Below are 20,215 nucleotides of genomic sequence, written 5' to 3'. Positions count from 1 at the left end.
CATGCACTCGTGGTTCCACACGTATATGACGTCATGCACTCGTGGTTTCACACGTATATGACGTCATGCACTCGTGGTTTCACACGTATATGACGTCATGCACTCATGGTTTCCATGGCTCAAGGAAGCGGGTGTTTGGGGGAGGAGGGAATTGTTCTGCCTTCCACAGCAGGAAAGCAATTTTAGAGCTAGTGAGACTAGAGCTCATTTACTCCTCCTTGCAACTGCGTAGTTGGGAAGTCGAGACTTGGGGCATAGCATTTATTAAGAGCCTGTCCTGTGTGAGGCACCCGTAAGTGACAGAGCTGAGCCTCTCACCCCACGGCTGTCCGAGGGCCCATCCCTGCCCTTCCTCCTGCCTGCTGGGTGGGTGTGGCTCCCTGACAGACCTCCAGCTTCCTGTCCCTCCTTCCTTCTGCCCACTCATCTTCCTCCAGTGACAGGAGCAATAATGCATTTTCCAGAAGTTCCTTTCTGAAGGAAGGCTGCAGCGTCATCGGTAGTTTCGAGCCTTTTAAATTTTATGACTCCTTGTCTTCTCCAAGGGCCACCATGTTTTCCTCATCCCCTCGGAGCATGATTTATTTATCTTTTTGAAATCATTCAGTCCAAACACATCAGAAAATTTACATGGAAATTCTAAGACAGAAACTTTAGCTTGTGCCCATTCCTCTCCCTGCCCTCTGCTGCTTAGGACTGAATCTCCTATCACTTTCTTTTTTATCTTTGGCACAGTCCTTCTGTCTGTTCTGGTTTTCCCTTTACTAAGTAAGCTTGTGTGTGTTAGTCACTCAGTTGTGTCCTACTCTTTGCAACCCCGTGGACTGTGTCCCGCCAGGCTCCTCTGTTCATGGGATTCTCCAGGCAAGAATACTGGAGTGGGGTGCCAACCCAGGATTGGATACTTGTTTAAAAAAAAAAAAAAAAGTGTGTAAACTCCGATGTGTGTTTTGTCCCATTTGGACCCTAGGGCGATATCTGTCGGGTTCTGGGAAAGGTTGCAGCAGCCCTTTGTCAAGACTTGGGCCCTCACATCTTGTTTTCTGTTCTTTTTATTCTTCATAAAGCTTCGGGCTACTCAGGCTTTTTCTCTAGCTGTGGTTTGTGGGGCTTCTCTAGTTGTGGAACACGGGCTCTAGGGCACAGGCTCAACAGTCATGGCACACGGGCTTAGCTGCTTCTCGGCATGTGGGATCTTTGATCAGGGATCAAACCCACATCTCCTGAATTGGCTGACAGAGGCTTTACCACTGAGCCACCAGGGAAGCCCAAAAGCTATTTAAAAAAAAAGATACAAACTATATTATATACAAAAATAATGTTTTTAAAATATGTATACTTATGTGTGTGTGTGTGTATATATATATATGTATAACTTAAAGAAGCAAAGTAAAAAAATACCCATCTTAGGCAGTAGAATGTTAGCAGTTGGTTTGAAAATCCATGTATGACAGTGTCTCACCCTCAAGTCAGCATTATTGTGATTTCTATTCATTTTTTTCTTACCTTCCTTTGTAGTTTTCTAATTGTGTGTGTGTCCCAAAGAAGAATACTGTTAGTTTTGCTTACTTTTGAATAAGCAGTGAGATGGAGTCGTACTCCAGATGTTCTTCTGTGACGTATCATATTGCTCAAGGGTACATTTTTGATATTCGTCTGTGCTGATGCTGGTTGCTGTAGTTTATTCATGGTCAAATTCAGGGTCATCAAAACTTTGATGCTGGGAAAGATCGAAGGCAGAAGGAGAAGGGGACAACAGAGGATGAGATGGTTGGAAGGCATCACTGACTTGATGGACATGAGTCTGAGCAAGCTCCAGGAGTTGGTGATGGACAGGGAAGCCTGGCGTGCTGCAGTCCATGGGGTCACAAAGAGTCAGACACAACGAGGAACTGAACTGAACTATGCTGATGCGGGTCGCCTGGTTTATTCATGGTCACTGTTCTTCATTGTCGGAGAAGGTGATGGCACCCCACTCCAGTACTCTTGCCTGGAAAATCCCATGGATAGAGGAGCCTGGTAGGCTGCGGTCCATGGGGTCGCGAAGAGTCAGACACGACTGAGCGACTTCCCTTTCACTTTTCACTTTCATGCATCGGAGAAGGCAATGGCAACCCACTCCAGTGTTCTTGCCTGGAGAATTCCAGGGACAGAGGAGCCTGGTGGGCTGCTGTCTATGGGGCTGCACAGAGTCAGACATGACTGAAGCGACTTAGCAGCAGCAGCAGCAGTTCTTCACTGTGGGCACTGTCTGGATCTCCTCTCTTGTTTTCTGGGTTGTTTGGTTGCTGCTTCTTATTATAAAACCATGTTTCTGGTTATTATGTAACCATGTTATAAAAGTATGCCTGGTTCCCGTGTGCCATAACTTCTTCAGCACATATTCCTAAAAGGTGTGCTGGGCTATAGCGTGTGCATATGTTTAATTTGTTTAAATTGTAAAATATGCATAACATAAAATTTCCCACTTTGACCATTGTTTGGTGTCCAGTTTAGTGGCGGCAGTTTCATTCACATTGTCTTGCTGCTATCACCACCGTCCATCTCCAGAGCATGTTTTCATCTTACAAAACTGAAGCTCAGTACCCATTAAACCATAATCTCCTATTCTCCCTCCCTCAAGCCCCTGGCAGCCACCATTCTGCTTTCTTTTGAATTTGGCTACTCTGGGCACCTCATATAAGTGAAATCATACAGTATCTGCCCTTTCCTGGCTGGCTTATTTCTCTTAGCATTATGTCCTCGAGGTTCATGCATGTTATAGCATGTGATGAAATTTCTGTTTTAAAGCTGAATGATATTCCAGTGTGTGTATTAACCACATTCGGTTCACCCATTAATCCATCAGACCCTTGGTTTGCTTAAACTTCTTAGCTCTTGTGGATAAAACTGCTGTGAACACAGGTGTACAAATATCTCTTCAGGTCCCACTTTCAGTTCTTTTAGGGTGTATACCCAGAGGTGGAATTGATGGCAACTCTGTTTTTTAATGTTTTGAGAAACCTCCATTCTTTTGCATGGAGGTACTCTTTCACATCCCATCAACCATGTACAAGGGGTTTGTTTATCCACATCCTTACCAACACATTACTTTCTAGGTTTTTCATGGCATTCATTCAAATGGGTGCAAAAAGGTATCTTGTGGTTTGTTTTTAAATTTTTCAATTGGAGGATAATTGCTTTAGAATATTGTGCTGGTTTCTACTATATATCAACATGAATCAGCCATAGGTATACATATGTCCCCTCCCTCTTAAGCTTCCCTCCTACCTCCCTCACGGTGGTTTTGACCTGCATTTCCTTAATGACTAGTGATGTTGAGCATATTTTCATTTGTCTGATGGTCATCTTTGTATCTCCTTTGGACAAGTGTCTATTTAAGTCATTTACATATGTTCCATTTTACTAAGAAATGCCAAATAGTTTATCAAAGTAGTTGTAACAGCTTATAGGTAACCAGCAATTTTTGAAAATTTCATTGATCCCATGTTTGTGCTAACTGTTGAACGGTCAGACTTTGAATTTTTGCCAGTCTGCCAAACAAAATGACGGGTCCTTGCAGATGCTGTAAAGTGTCATCTTCTGGCTTGTGATGTATCTTTCTCATTTTGGGGGTAATATCTTTTGATGACCAAAAGTTTAAATTTTAACATGGTTAAATTTATCAGTCTTTTATTTTATGGCCCCCGGGTCATGAACACATTTTCCTATAATTTTTTATAGGTTTACCAACTTCCAGGGTTAGGTTCTTGATCCAGATAGGGTTATCTGGGAGGTAGGCTGTGAGTGGAGCTCTGCGCGTTTCCCCCCAGGGATGGCCTGAGGAATCGATTCTTAGAGCAGGCGCTGGAAGTGTCAGCCGGTGATCAGGGAGCTTCTGCAAATGGTACCCTCCTTCCTCCACTCTGACAAGTGAATCCTGAGAGAGAGAGAGAGACTGCCTCCCCTGCTGATGGGCTGCGGCAGCACATTAGCACAGCCTTCTGTTAGTCTTCAGCTCTGCTCACAGCTGCCTGGCCGCCCTCTCAGGGTGGGACCTAGAACCTGATCTTGTGTGATATACTCTTACATGCCCATGTTCTGAAGAAGTGAAGAGGGTTGACGGACAGGTTTATCACAGATGACATGAGGTGGATGTAAGGGGGCAGCACACTGCACGTGGACGGAGGCCAGATGGTGCAGTGTTCCCACCTGGCAGGGTCTTCTCGACCTGCTCCCCCCATGTCCTGCCTAGAGACGATACTTCCTGGGAGCCAGCATTTTCTTTTTAACCAGGGCCTACCCCTCTACCTGGGCAGGTGATTGTGAGGACTTGGCAGGCATGTCTAGTTGCCTAGGATACAGCCAGTGCTATCACTGCTGTGATCAGTGTTGTTATCCTGGGCGGGGGTAGGGTGAGGAAAGTGATTGTAGGTGAGGGCGGGGGGAGCGTCCCATGCAGTTCTAACACATGAAACCCTGGAGATGCGAAAGTGAGTGCCCTCCTATATGGTTCCTTGTCCTCTTTGGAGTAAAATAAGGTTGCGGGTAAGTCGATGGTCTTCCTTCTTATGAGAAGGCCTCTCTCCTGAGGTCTGTTAGGGAATACAGACCCTGCTATCCACCCCCACCCCTCTGCCACTACGATTGCTAACCCCCCAGAGAGCTGAGTCCTCTCTGTGGCTGAGCCCTGAGCCCCAGAAGGGATGGGTGTGGGTTGTTGATGCCTGATGATTAAACAAATAATTCTCTCATTATGTCTGGCCATAATGAATAAATACCTGAGAATCGGGTGTGCCTACAATGGGGTTTTTTCTTTTAACTGGGCTGACTGCTCTGGGTTTCCCATGGGATAACACTGCACTTAAGAGACTTAAAATGCCAGGTTCCATTGACTGTAAATGCAAGAAAGGGGATTTTCTGTTCTCAGAGGAAGCCACAGCAGCTGAATAGCCTGGCAGCCAGTTGAAGGGTTAGCTTGGGAATCTGGACCTGCAGGTTCTCTTCTGTCAACTGGGCCTTGTTGCCTGGGCCCCAGTGATAGTCACAGGGGTCCTTCTTCCCACATGTCCTGCGAGGGGCTGGCTCCTCCCAGCAGAAATCAGAGAAGGTGGTCAGCTCTCTGGAGTGACCAGGTCCACAACCCGAGGCCTTCCCTGGCAGGTCCCCAGGGAAGGGGACCTGGTCCCCAGGTCCGTCACAAAGTGGCACAAACTGAGTGCTGGCTTAAAAGCCAGAAGTTGATTCTCTTGCAATTCTGGAGTCTAGGATCAAGGTGTTTTAGGGCCGAGCCATCTCTGCAGGCTCTGCGAGGGTGGTCTGTCCAGGCCTCTGTGCCTTTCTGCTGTTCCTGGGCCCCCCAGCTGTAGCTGCCTCATTGCGGCCTCAGCCTCCGTCTTCACAGACATCTTCCCTTGTGTGTGCACACGTCCCTCACATACTGTCTCCCATCCACCATGGATTAGGGCCCACCCTGCTCCAGGTGACCACATCTTACCCTGATGACATCTACGAAGACCTCATTTCCAAGTAAGGCAGTGCATAGGTCCTGCGGGCTGGGATTGAACAGATCTTCGCTGGGACACTGTTCACCCCGCAGCACTGGGCGCCTGCAGAAATAGGAGGAAAGCCCTGTGAAACCCTTGCAGGAATGTGACATCCATATGCAGGGTCAGTGGGCCTGTGCATCTGTTTGTTTTTTTGGTAGTTCATTTTATGGTACTTTTCTTAAACTGGAGGGGTAGGGTGAGCAGCGCTGCCTGGGCCCCAAGTCTGTCCTCAACGCCTCTCCTGGGTCCCCTATGCTGGGGTCCCCCAAGAGAGGCCTCCCATGGGGGTCAGGAGAGCAGACTAGACATCAGCCAGCTCCCCTTCCTCACTTCTGTCATGGTGGGTCCACTGATCTTCAGTTCCCAAAGCCAAACCCTCAGAACCACCCTCTATTCCTCCACCATAGAGTCCTTGGGTCCTACCATTTCAGCTCTAGCCTCCAAGCCTCTCACAGGCACAGCTGTTGCAGGGGCCCACTGCACCCCTGTCTGGGCTCCGCTCCACCCCTGTCTTGGCCCCGCCCCACTCCACTGTGGCCCCACCCTCCAAGTAGCTCTGCACAGCCTCTTAGGCCCAGCAGTCACTGGGGACTGACTTTCCCATGGATGAAGGAAACCCCATAGCACAACATCAGGCCCCCCTCGGCCCAAGCCCCTTCCACCCTTGTCTTTCACCTGAGGCTCGGGAGCCCTGGGGACAGGCTACCCTCCTGCTCCTGCCCCTGGGCTGGAGCTCCCTGGTCCATTCCCCTACAGAGCCCTGTCCCCTTCCAGGCCCTAGAGCAGAGGCTCCCAGATGCCAGAAGGGCCAACTGGAAGTGAGTGCCCCACCCTGGAGCTCCAGCACGTGTCACTCGCTCTCTGTCCCCTCTCCATTTCATTTGGGTATGGGTCTCAACATCTCTGCTGGACCCTAAGCTCCTTGAAGGCAGGCACTGTCTTATGTATTTTTATCTCCATCACAGTGGAATTTATTTAATATATAGTAGAACTCAAATGACTGAATAAATGAACAAATGTCTGTGTGAACTAAAGCCAAGACCACTCACATTGAAGATGAGAGCCCCTGGCACCTGCATCCCCAGGCAGGCAGGTCAGGGCTCCTCTCCCTCCCCTACTGAGAATGCTGGACCTTCCTACATCACCACTAGACTAGCTGTTGGCTCCCACATACAAAGTTGATAAAAGTAAATTTTTTTTAAACTATAAACATTTCTACTCAAGGCCCTTAAAACTCCCCATGTTTCTGCTTTTTATTGACAGTGACTGAAATGTTTTGACTTTGGTACAATACATGAGCAAGGTAAACTCCCATTTGGAGAAAATACTAGGCAAAAATTTCAACAACCTTAACGAAACCAGATATCTATAACCAAGAGGATGAAAACTAAAAGAAGTTTTCTTATTTTACTAAACTAAAATAAGGTATAAGTTGATGGCAGCTTGTAACTGAGAATGAATGAAAATGCAGAGCTACAGAAAAATAGCACTGATTCATATTTTCAGATGCTAGGGTATGAGATATATACCATACATATAAGATATATATGTATATCTATAATATGTATAACACGAATGTCTGTTAGAACTATGGAAATTGATACATTCAGATTCTTCAGAAGTTCCTTTTACATTAGATCAGGGTCAGCCATTTCTGTCTTCTGGGTGGAATCACTGGGCTATCCATTGGTGAGGGAGCCATGTCGTCTGTAATCTGGAGACACCATTCCTTTTGTCTTACAGCCGGAGGTCATAGGTGCTCAGGCTGCTTTTCAGGGGCCATCAAGGTCGTAAGAGGTTCCGTCCTTCCAAAGCTCTTTCTTCTGCACAAGGACAAAGGCACTGTCCTCTGTTGGCACCACCAGTGCATGACGCCACCCTCACCGTATCAGGCCTCATCTCTACTTTTAGTCCTGTTATAAATGGAGGCCCTGGGCTCGCCTCGGGTGACCTCAGGAGACAGTTGGCCACTTACCTTCTTTGGCAGCAGTAAAAGGTGGGGTTTTTTACTACCCTGCAGCATTTTTTATTTCTGAGGCTTCCTTCCCTGTGCAATGTCCCCAAATCCATGTCATAAAGGCATCAAAAAGCAATTAGAGAACCACAGCTGCTCAGGGCTGCAGCTGCCGGGCTTCAGGCCTGGGCAGTAATGGAACTGTTTCAGAGCAGGACGCACTGAGTGAACGAAGGAGTCAGACTGCCTGCTGGGACCTCAGGCCATGTGGTATGACCACCCCAAGCACAGGACGTGGCGTGGTTGGATCAAGCTGGCCAAGGGCAGACCACATGAGTCCTGTGTCTGGGTTCAGCATGTTGGATGTTTTTCAGAAGGCAGTGGCAACACCCCAGGAAGGATTTAAAAGGGGAATGACATGATCAGAATTGCATCTTTGGGAGATGACTGGCAGGCGAGTGAAGCCAGAAGAGACAGGTCAGTTTGGAGGCTGCTGCAACAATCTAAACCGGAAACAACAGCCTGGACCAAGGCAGGTGTGGTGGTGACGGGTCTGAGCTCGAAAAGGATGTGCCACCTGCTAAAACCCGCAGGAACAGTACCTCCTGCTGGTGATGGCACCGGGCCTTGGCCCTCAGTGCCAGGGAGCTGGAGTCAGCCATCCTTCCCTTGTCACTTACTAACCCTGCATCTCGGGCAGGTTTCTTAACTATTAGGACTTAAGCAGGTACAGTTGTAAAATAAACTTGTACCTAAGTTTGTCCTGACAGTTAAATGAGCTAAAGCTTTGCTCCAAGGGAAGGTCTGGGCTAACATAAAATTATATTTTGAATTTGATGCTATTAATCTGCAGGAATATTAAAGTTGTCAGCTGGTTGGCTGTGTGTGACTGCCAAGGCCAGTCCAGCCTGGACGGAGCCCAGCCCCAGGGGCGGGGCCCCACCTGCTGCTCTCAGGGGGCTGGGCACCCAGAGGTTGGTGTGTGTGTGCTGCCTCCAGGCTGGCTGTGCCCGGAAGGAAGTTTCTATCTTCCTGTCAATCGAGTGGAGAGCAGGGAGGGACTGCAGAATGGACCAGCTCTTCCTTGGGGTTACAAACCTGGGCCTGGAATGCATGCATCCAGAGGGTCGCTGCTCTGCTATAGGCCTGAGAAAACTTTTTCTCAGCGTGGGAGGAGCTGTAGCCAGATTATTGACGTGCTTTTTGAATGCATTGCAATTATAATCAGATTATCCATCTGGCTGGAGGCAGTTCTTGGTTTATTAGAGTGCTTTTTCTTCATTACCCTGAGCTACTTGCCAGTAGAACTTAATTTATTTCAGGAAGTCACAAGATGAGCACGTTTGGCTTTGCTGGGGTCGAGGCCTGCAGAGCTGCCTTCTGTTTGTATGTTGATGTGTTTATTGGACGGGCATCTGGAGAGAGTTACTAGGGAGGGCAAGGGCGCCACAGCACAGCGCTCACTGCGCATGCGCACCGCCAGGGTACCTCCACGGCCTCCACGTGGGGGTGGATGCGCAGGCTTCTGCGCACTGGATCCAAAGCAGAGCAAGTGTATGTGGACACGTGACTGTGCCTGTTCATGCTCCACTCACACCCCTTCAGCACTGGAATTGTGTGTGTCTGGATTCTGTTGAGAAGATAATATTTGTGCAAAAGAGATTTGTAAGGCTCACGCTGCCGCTGACTTTGTGCTTTGACTTAAATGTTTATAAGGAATTTTGAACGTGTTTGGACATGGCTTGTGTGTGTTCTGTCAGAAGCACGCTCCAGGAGTGTATTCGACCAGGCGCTAGATTCGCAAATGTTTTAAGTTTTGTGTGTGGAGACATTAAACACATCTCCATCAGTGACCACCCAGGAGTGTAACATGATATTTTATCTGTGCATTACTACTGTTCTGGGTTGTGCTCAAAAGTTGGCCAGACCTTCAAGAATAGGTTAGTGGTGTTTTGGAACAAGATCATTTAAATTCTGTGCTGGGATTTCTCACTGGGAAGCTGTTTTAGACACTCATTTCCCATATGTCAACACTAACAACAAGTGCTTTTGTTCTCAGTGGATTTTGTTGCTGCCCTTCAACAGTCAGAGACAGGTGGCAGACTTCCTCCTTGTCTGAATTCCACAGATCCGGTGCAGGAAGTGTGAGTCTAGGGATGAGGTTCACAGGAGGTGCAGCAGGTGAGGTTGGCTGCTGCTCGAAAAGGGGCCACTGCTTTCTGAGAGGGGAAATCACAATAAAGAATAGCCCTTTTTTGATTGTCATGTTGAAGATTAGGTGAAATTGGAGACACATGATGTTGGGACAGGTGAAATCGATGATATCATCTCCGGAAGGTTGTCTCAACCTGGGTGTAAGGTGTTGAAGATGGAACTTCCCTGGTGGCTCAGAGGTTAAGAACCTGCCTGCCCAGCAGTAGACTCGGGAGATACAGGTTCAATCCCTGGGTGGGGAAGATACCCTGGAGAAGGGAATGGCAACCCACTCCAGTATTCTTGCCTGGGAAATCCCATGGACAGAGGAGCCTGGTAGGCTACAGTCCATGGGGTTGCAGAGAGTCAAACATGACTGAGCAGCAACAGGTTGAAGCTCTCTTGTAAGGTAGTGATGCTGGGAATGAGGGGTGATATGTATGAGGGTGTCTTGAAAGGAGTTCTGATGATGAATGGATAAAACCAAAAGGAAGGGGAGAGGCTGTAAGGACTCCAGTGCTTTGACTCTGGGACGTCTTGGTGACAGAAACAGAGAGGGCTGATTTCATGAGAAGAGATTCAGGTTGCTTGTAAAATGAGAAAATCTAACGTTGTGTACTGCTTTAAGTGAGAACAGCTAAATAATGTTATTTTAAGGAAGAGGTAAATTCATAACTCTGTATAATCATCATCTATTTGTTGGAAGTTGGAGAAGGGATAGGCTACCCACTCCAGTATTCTGAGGTTTCCCTGGTAGCTCAGATGGTAAAGAAACTGCCAAAAGAAGTACTGAATAATAGTTTCACAGACTTTATTAAACTTTTTAAAAAATATTTAAGCTTCCATATACTAGCTGCATAATAATGGAAAGAGCTGACAGCTGGTAACCTCAGCAGAAAAAACCTTCAAAAAGTTTTTATAGTTGTCTGTAGCAACTGTGACTTGTTCTTTCAGGTTTATTTGGAGGAAAGTTTAGGAAAGGCCTGGGCTCTTTGTCTTAGGAAGAACCACACAAAAGAGCAGATTAAACAAAAAGTGAAAATATGGCCAGGTTTAGGTGCAGTGTAGTTTTTATGCCAGATGCAGGCAGTGCTTCTAAGTTTCTGGTTGTAACTGTTTAAAAATCTTACTGGCTGCTTTCCCATTTTTAAACCCAACAGAATGTTACTGAAAAGAGTTGTCACAGGTGAGTTCTAGAAATGATAATTTTTTGAAAGTTTTTTTAAAATATAATTTTATTTATTTTGGGCTGTACTGGGTCCTCATTCCTGCACATAGGCTTTCTCCAGCCGCAGTGAGCAGGGACTCCTCTCTAGGTGAGGTGCTCAGGCTTCTCATTACAGTGGCTTCTCTCATTGCAGCTTGTGGTCTCTAGATCAAGGGCTCCGACAGGCACAGTAGTTGCGATACACAGACTTAGTTGCTCCACGGCATGCGAAATCTTCCCAGAGCAGGGATCGAACCCCTTGACAAGTGGATTCTTAACCACTAGACCACCAGGGAAGTCTTCGAAATGATCATTGGTTGAGGCACTCTTCAAGTATGGTGGGGCTGCTTCGGGGTGCAAGTGCCTCCTCGCTGGGGGTAAAGGCTATTCCAGGCCCCCGCTCTCGGCCCCTGCCCTGCAAGAGGGGTGAGATGGGAGGCTTAGCACAAGACACAGTACGCCATGGGGGAGGCAGGAGTACCAGACCGTGAGAAGCCTCAGGGATCATGGAGGGTGAACTTGGGCACGACTGCCACAACTGCCATGCCTGTTCTGACCTATTTCTGCAGGGAGCAGGGTGGAATGGAGCCAAGGCACAGCTGGCTGCACTTGAACTTTTACTGCTGGTCCCTAGGCCAAAAAACTGGCTGGTGCGGCAGAGCCAGGGAGCCCTCTGACAGGGCTGACAGCAGAAGCAGTGAGGCCGAACCCCGGGGTCCCTTGGCCGGGGCCGATGGCATCACAGACGGGAGACTCCGGCGGGAAGCACTCGGACTGCATGTGGAGGAGCCCAGGGTGGCCAGGCAGTTTTCAGCAACAGTTCAAATCACTCTTTAAAGTATCAGATGATGGAAATTCCCTGGTGGTCCAGTGTTTAAGCATTTGGTCCTCAGTGCTCTCCCTCGTCAAGTTCAAGTTCAGTCAGAGGGTTGGGGCAGCAGGGACATGCACAGTACTCAAGGTTGTCATTCTTTACCAGGGTGTGATGACCCCGCAAGGCTTCTCTTCTGGTGGGGACACTCCAAGGGCATTGTACAGCCGTCTCCTTGGCTTTCCTGGGCCCAGCTCTGTCCTAGAAAATTCTCCCAAAGCCAGTGCGGCCTCCTAGGATTCCAGGACACTTCTCTGGGGCCCCCAGGACGACATGCCCTATTTTGTGAGTGGTCAGGCCTATTTTTAGTGTCCAGGCCCTGTCTGAAGGGCACACTGTCCCCTCTGAGAAAACATGGTCCTGTGAAGTCACAGCAAGCAGCATGGGGAGCAGACCAGATGGGGCTCAGGCAGCAGGATGTCACTCATCACACAAGCGTGATCACCCTCCTCTGTTGTCACTGGGCTGTATTCAGAGTCAGACCCAGCAGGCAGCGAGGGAGGGTGGGTCCTGGGAGCGGGTGCCTGGGCTTCAGCTTACGAGGGCCGTGGTCCCTTCTGTAAGGACCTGAGCCTTCCGAGAGGGCATGAGGTGGCTTGCTGGGTCGGGCCTTTGTCATGCTTCCATTCCACACAGTGTGCGGTTTCAGCCCTCGCCAGCCAAGAAGAACTGAGAACAGCAAAGGCAAGGGATTCAGAGTTTTAGACTGTCTCTCCGAGTTTCAGGACTACTGAGGAGAGATGCAAAGTTTTTGGATAAAAGAAAAATGTAGAGACTTTACCACAGAGGAAGGAGGCGATCAAGGGTGAAAGAAGAGAGGACATCTTTGCCTGGAATTCAAGTGTCAAATCTGGGTGCACCTAGAATGTGGTCAGGAACCCCATTGTGCTTTAAAAAAAATGCTCTGAAGCCCCAAAGTTGTGAATGCCACAGGATGCATCCAGTGAGCGAGCGCAGCTCCCAGAGCCCTTCTCCCTGACACTGGCCCCCAGCCCCTTATCAGCTGCCACCAGCTGGTCAACTGGAGCTGGGCGAAGGCTCCTCTGATGTTCTAATGACCAGTGGGGACACAGCGCTGGCCCTGGGCACAGTCAGCCAGAGAGCCAGCGGCAGAGCCTTCCAAGCTGGTGATGGGGCACAGACAGGAGGACAGCTGACCTGCAGCCTGTAAACCCCTTTTAAAGAGGCACGGGGCCAGGAGATCTGTGTCCAGGTGAAGTTCAAGTGCTGGCGCCATTGGGGGTTAATCAGAAGCAATGAGGAAGGTCTGGGAGGTCACAGTGGCTCCAGGCCAGGAAGGGTCACGGCTCCACGTTCTAACCCATGTCCTGGGGCAGAAACTCATCTGTGATGAACACAGAGGTATGTTGGAGAAGCACCTACAGAAAAAGGAGGGTGTTAGCGTGTTTGAAATGGTTTGTGAGGATCTCTTTCCAGCACCAATTACAACAAGTTGATCACCCTTTCCCTCTCCCTCCCACTCCCCACCAAGCACTTAGCTCAGTTCTGTCTGCCTGGAGGTGGCCTTGGATTTCACTGGGTAAGGGCTCAGTGCTACAACACTGCTCCTCCCTCCCCCCATTTCAGACGCCCTGCAGAAGTCCAGGGTGTCACCTGTGCTTCTGATGGACCAGCTGTAGATGGAACCCCCCTTCGACCCTCTCCCCCAGTTTGATCAGTTTGCTGCAGTGGCTCACAGAACCCCCTGGATTATAGAAGAAAGGATGGAATTTAGGAGCGGCCCAGGGAAGAGATGTCCAGGGCGGGGTGCAGGGGATGGAGTCATGGCTTTCTGCTCCATCCAGGGCTCCGCTCTCTGAATTTCCATGGCTCACCAACCTGGAGCTCTCTAAACCTCATCCTTTTGGGGGTTGTGAAGGCTTCATTACGTGAATGATTAAATCATGGACACTGGCAGTTGATGCCATCTCTAGCCTCTGTCCCTTCCCCAGAGGTCAGAAAATTGGGACAGGAAGCTCCAACCCTCTAATCACATGATAACCAGCCCCCAACCTTAGATGGGGTCCAAAAGTCACCTTATTAACACAAACTCAGGTGTGCTTGACAGGTGTTTATTATGAATATCAAGACACTTACTGCTCTCATCACTTAGTAAATTCCAAGGGTTTTAGGAACTTCGTGCCAGAAAAAGCAAATATCAGTGAAGACCAAAATGTATATTCCTTATTAAACGTCACAGTACCCCAAGGGAATATTATCCTCCAATGAAAGGCCTCTGATGGTGTCGTTCTTTTTTTAAGCAAAATGTTTGTACTATATTAGATACTATCATAGTCTTCCTTTATTGTTGTTGGTTTTAATAAAATGTGCATGCTCTTTTGATATAGACATTCTTCCTATAACTGGTTTTCAACTATGGATTTGGCTAAACTATTTTAAAGATTTTAAAAAGCTCGTTCATCAGCTTTTTATCCAAGAAATGTAAAATATTTTCAGAAGTGACTTAAACAAACTAGATGATAGCACCCCTCTGCTAATCCCTCTTTCCTTCTGGAATTATGCCCAACAGCACCAAAAGGCTTTCCTAGTTTTCTAACTGTGGTGAAAATAACTTCTTCTGTAGCTCACTGTGGAGCTATCACCTAGGTTTTCTTTAATCCTTAGAATTTGGAATCAAAGGTGGTTTTCAGGCTGATTAGTCTCACCTGTGATGAGCGTGGCATTTCTGCCTTCCCTTGCTAGTTAGACTCCTGAAAAGAAAATGAAAGTGTTAGTTGTGTCCATTCAGTTGTGTCTGACTCTTTGCGACCCCATGGAGTGTAGCCCACCAGGCTCCTCTGTCCATGGGATTTCCCAGGCAAGAATACTGGAGTGGGTTGCCGTGCCTTCCTCCAGGGGATCTTTCCAACCCAGGGATTGAACCTGAGTCTCCTGCATTGCAGGCAGATTCTTTACTGTCTGAGCCACCAGGGAAGCTGTTAGGCTCGTAGGACTTGATAAATGAATAAGTCTGATCTTGCTCTTACTCGAGCTACGACTGGGTGACTTTGTGCTGTTGACATTTTCCTGAAAACCGTTTATGCTAATTACATAATTAGGCACTTTATCTCTCAAGAACCTGGCAGCTCAATGAATTGTGAATTCTTGTTATCAGCTGTTTGTGATCAGACAATAGAAAGACATTCATAAGTGGCGAAAGGAAGCAAAAACCTATTATTGAAAATTGTGCTGATACCCAGGGAAGCCAATTCAGGGCTTTCAGAATCGAGATGAGGGGCAGCCAAGTATACCCACGTGGTAGATTTCTTTCAAAGATTCCCCCTTTTACTGCAGACACTAAAATATGGGGAAATACTTGCTCCAGAGCCTCAGTCCATGATAGTGAGGGGAAAGGAGTGGGAGGAGAGGGCCCTGAGGGGTGCAGAGAGTGTTGAGGGCTGGAGTGGGTATTTTATTCTGCCTTTGGGATCACTTTGGAAGGAAGAGTGCTGATGTGGAGAGACTTAAGTAGCAGATGACACAGACAAATGAGAAGTGCTTTTTTTTAATGGAAAAGAATGTTTTAAGTTGAAGTGTAGTTGATTTACAATGTTGTGTTAATCTCTACTATGAAATGATTCTGTTATACATATATATATTCTTTTTCCTATTTGTTTCCTTTATGGCTTACCACATGATATTGAGTATAGTTCTCTGTGCTGTACACTAGGACCTTGTTGTTTACCCTGTTTGTAATGGTTGGCACCTGCTAATCCCATTCCAGCCCTCCCCCAGCCCATCTCCCTCTTGGCCACCACAAATTTGTTCTCGATGTCTGTGAGTCTGCGTTTGTTTCATAGATAGGTTCATATGTGTCATAGTTTAAGTGAAAGTCACTCAGTCGTGTCCAACTCTTTGCAACCCCATGGACTATGCAGTCCATGGAATTCTCCAAGCCAGAATTATTGGAGTGGGTAGCTATTCCCTTCTTCAGGGGATCTTCCCAACCCAGGGATCGAACCCAGGTTTAGATCCACATATAAGGGATGTCATATGAATTTTCTTCCCTTTCCAACTCCACTTAGAATCTAATCTCTAGGTCCACACACGTTGTTGCAGATGACATCATTTATTCTCTTTTGTGACTGAGCAGTATTGCACAGTGTGTGGACAACTGAGGTGGCTTCCATGTCTTGGCTCTTGTGAACAGGGATGCTCTGAACATGCGGGTTGCATGTGTCTCTTTGGTTATAGTTCTGTCTGGTAAATGCCCGGGAGTGAGGTTGCTGGGTCACACGGCAACTCTCTCCTTAGTTTTTCGAGGCACCTCTACACCGTTCCCACCGACTGCCCTGAAACTCAGCATAATGCCTGCCAGGCCACCGAGCAGACCCTTCTGAGAAGCGCCTTCATCCACGAGGCTCTCAGTCTGGAAGTGGATGCAGATGCTGCTTCTCCAGGCAGGAGGAAATCATGACGGGTCCTCAGGGCTCTTCCTGAGCTCAGCACTTCTGTCTGTCCTCGGGCCTCGTTGGTCTCCCGCTGCCGAGTCCAGGAGGAGTTCTGACGGAGCCGCTGGGCCTTCTCCCATCTGTCCTCTGTTCTTGTCAGTCTGTTGTGAGACTGTCGTGCCCCCAGCACCCCCGAGGCCCCGCTGAGGGGCAGGAAGAGAGGCTTCTGTTTATCTCCACGTGGAAACAGTCTCCTGGGAAGAAAGGATGTTTACACAGCAGAAAGTCGGCCTCATGAGACCCTGATTTGAAGGCGGTGGTCCTCTCGAGTTCAGGATTTGTGGCGATTGGCATAAATTTCTAGGGCCTCGTGTCCATAAATGATCGGCTGTTCTTATAATAGGCTCTCTGTGCCCACAAGTAAGTAACCCAGAAAACGCTAGACCCAGGTCTGCAGGGTCCCTAAGCTGGGAGTGGGGTGCTGTGGGAGCCCCCGCAGAAGGCAGTGCGTGTGGTGAGACCCAGGGGCCCCTCGCAGGGGGCTCTGGTCTGCTCACTGGGCACGTTGCATAGTGTGGTCTTTTCCCATTTGTATGAGAGGTGAGCGTAAAGTGACTCTGGTCTGACTCAGATTGCCCCTGGTCCCTCTGAGCCCCAAGTTGTCAGGAGCAGAGCACCGGCCCTTGTCCTGTCCTCTTTCGGAGCAGGGCCTGGCCTCCCAGGCCACCTGGAGCCAGAGAGCGATGGGCCCCCCCAGGCGGCCCTCCGCAGAGAGCAGCAGGGGCTGAGATGGCACAGGTCCTGCAACACAGGTTCTCTGAGGTCCCCTCGCATCTGAGATGAGAGCAGTGACCCTGCCCTCCCTCGTGGAGGTGCTGGGGGGAGACGCTGATCACGCTGGCTCTGATGGAACTCATCATCAGATCCAGATACCTGCATGACGACCCACCCGTGGCCCAACTTCCTGATCAGAAACTAGGGTCCCCATCTTGACCTCTCTGAGCCCCGAGGATAAGGTCCGTGATGTCAGCTGGAGCTCTGTGTGGGGCTACAGCGTAAGGCCTGGATTCACTTCCCTTCATTCTTGCCAATTTTTTTCACTCCATCCATTCTGTTTTCTTCCTGTATTTCCACGAGGAGAAAAATGTGTGTGTGTACAAGAAGCAAATGTAAAATATTGTAAAAGGTACTCTTGCTTTGCCTTTACTGAGTTTTAAGATTTTGAAGTCCTGTGAAAAAATAAAAATTTCTCCCCCTCGTATTTTCTAGTAAAATTTAGATTTTTTTTTCTACAAATAAATTATCACCAAGAAAAGGTATTGACTTCTTATGAAGAAACCATGCATGTAGTAGTTATGTTGATTAAAATATAGTGACTTGAAACGTAAGTAGAGGAGAAACTACCTTTTGAGACATCATGAATTTTTTAATGTCTGCCCACCCCCCCCGCCTTTTTTTTAATGTAAGGCCCTTGGAGAGAAAAACTTGCTAGGATTTTGGTCACAGTTTAAAAGCTGCCTTCAACACACTTATAAACAATTTGAGTCCATCTGAATGTGTATTTTACAGGTTAAAAAAGCAGGACTGGCTAATCTTAGCTTCTTGGCCATAAAAGGAGAAAAAGAATGTATAGTAATGTACACACGGAACATGAAATCAATCAAGGGACCTCAGAGGGACACCCAAAATATAAGCTATAGCAACCCACAGATTTGATTTGAGGTACTTTATCACGGCTCCTAAAATAGACTGTTTTGGACATTCTTTACTGTCTGAGCCACCAGGGAAGCCTGTTTGAATATAATAATTTTTTTTTATTGTGGTTGAATAGACATAACATCAGATTTACAATTTTAGTCCTTTTTAAGTGTATAATTCAGTGACATTAAATACATTCACAAAGTACTGTTTCCAGAACTTGTTCATGATCCCCGTGGAAACTGTACCCATTAAACAGTATCTCCCCTGCTCCCCCCACCACACCTTCATCCTCCCACCCAGTTCCTTGGGAGGCTGTGTTCCACTTTCCATCTCTACGAATACGCCTGGTCTGGAAATCTCCTATAGGTGGACTCGTACAGTACTTGCCTGTTTTTTGTGTGGCTTATTTCACCTGGGTGATGTTTTCAAAGTTCATCCGTGTATCAGAGTTTCCTTTTTATGTAAATTGTGTGTAATGGACAGAGCAGAGACCCTCAAACCCGAGCTCCCGTTGGCTCCGTCCTCGCCTCCGGGCAGCAGTGGTGGTCCAGCCAAGCCCAACACCCCAGGTGGAACTGGGAGTCCCCGTTTCCCCCGTCCTCCAGTGTCCCGGGAGCATCGGGCAACCTTTCAAGCCCTGCTTTCCTCCTCGTCCTGCTTTCCATCCTGGTGTGGTACCGACACCCCTGTGGGTCTGGGCCCACGTCACTCTCCCCAACCCCTGTCTGCTTCAGGTGGGAGTGGTTTTGCTGAACGGCAGAAGCAGGGAATCTAGAGGGCAGAAGGACCTGGCGCACCTGCTGCCATCCTTGGGCAGGGCAGGCGCGCATGCTTGTCAGGGATAATCGATCACCTGTCCCAGCGGAAATGGCCAGGGGAGGTGCATCTGCGGAGGATGAAGGATGAAGCTTTCAGGCAGATGGTGCTTCCTGATCGAGCCTCTGCTCTGTCAACTCGGAAGCTGTTAGAACCCGGCTTGACTGCACAAATGGGCTCACATGCAGTCCACAGAGGAGCCATCTTCATAAGATGCTCCCTGAGTCTGAGTCAAGAACTTCTTGCCCTTTATACCTAGAAGGGAATGGCAGCCCACTCCAGTATTCTTGCCTGGAGAATCCCATGGACAGAGGAGGCTGAGGGGCTTACAGTCCATGGGGTCACAAAGAGTCATACACGGCTGAGCACACGCACACACACACCTAGATGAGATCGTCTCAGTTCGGGTGGCTTGCGTGTAGACATCTGACACCGGATTTCCTCCTCTGGGCGTTTCATGGGAGAGGCTGGTCGTTTAGGAGACAGGCAGCTAGACTGCAGAGGCTCTGACAGAGCAGACCCTGCACACGAGATGGACGCAGGTGGCGAGCACTGCAGGGGCACGTGTTCCCAGGGTCACGTCTCGGAGCAGCGCTTCCGGGACTACCTCCATTGTTCTCAGCCTAGCTCCACCCTGTGGGTCTCACCCTTGGTGCTCCGCCCTCAGCAGGACACCAGCTGTCCTCTCTGGGGAGAGGAGAGCTGTCCTCAGTGAGCACCTCAGGGCCGCCCCTGGGGCTTTGCGACGTTGTCCCTGAGTCAGAGCCCGAGGTCCTGTGCGGGACTTGCGGGTGGTGGCAGCTCTGACCTTGGCTGTGGAGGGGCTGCAGTGGAAAAACCTGGTCTGGCAGCCGATCGGTCTTGTAGAGACTGTCTGGGAAGTTCTGTGCCGTCATGTGCTGGCAGAAATGCGTGGTTTCGGGGGCGGGGGCAGCTTCTTACAGCACTGAACAGACAGTAAAACTGGCTGCTTTTAATCACCCGAACCAGGGTTGTTCTCAGTCTTCCACTGGAGGCCTGCTCCTAGCTCCAGCCCTGCCCAGGACTTTCCACGAGCCAGGCTGGGCCAGGGCAGCAGGGCCGTGGTCCCTCTGCTGCTCCGCCCATCCTGAGTCCTGGGTTCGTTCAGCTGGAGGCACGTTACTCCTGCAGCGCTCACTGCTGGCCCAGCTGAGCAGGCGGGGCGGCCCCATCCACAGGCCTAGCCGCCTCGGGGGCTGTTCACACGCGGCGAGAGCAAGCAGCATCCCGCCCTCTTCCCGTGGCACAGTGATGAGTCTTGGCTAACTGACTCATCTGAGGTTCCCCAAAGGTGCCCGAGGCTCAGAGAGAGAATACAGAGAGCCTTTGACCAAACCGCAAGGTTCACGAGATCAGGGTGCAGGTGACCCTCCTGCCCTTAAGTCACTCAGAGTGTGCCTTGGTGTCAGAGATGGGAATCCGGGTAGGCATGGCTTGGAGATGACAGTCGATGAGAATGACTGAAGATGTGCCCAGGGCAGGAGTGGCTTTGTTTGCAGAGCGTGAGGAGAGGGACGTCGGAGGTTTCAGAGC

This window comes from Oryx dammah, unplaced genomic scaffold (genome assembly GCF_014754425.2).
Source record: "Oryx dammah isolate SB20612 unplaced genomic scaffold, SCBI_Odam_1.1 HiC_scaffold_22, whole genome shotgun sequence".
Taxonomy (NCBI): domain Eukaryota; kingdom Metazoa; phylum Chordata; class Mammalia; order Artiodactyla; family Bovidae; genus Oryx; species Oryx dammah.
Note: the sequence above shows the minus strand (reverse complement) of the source record.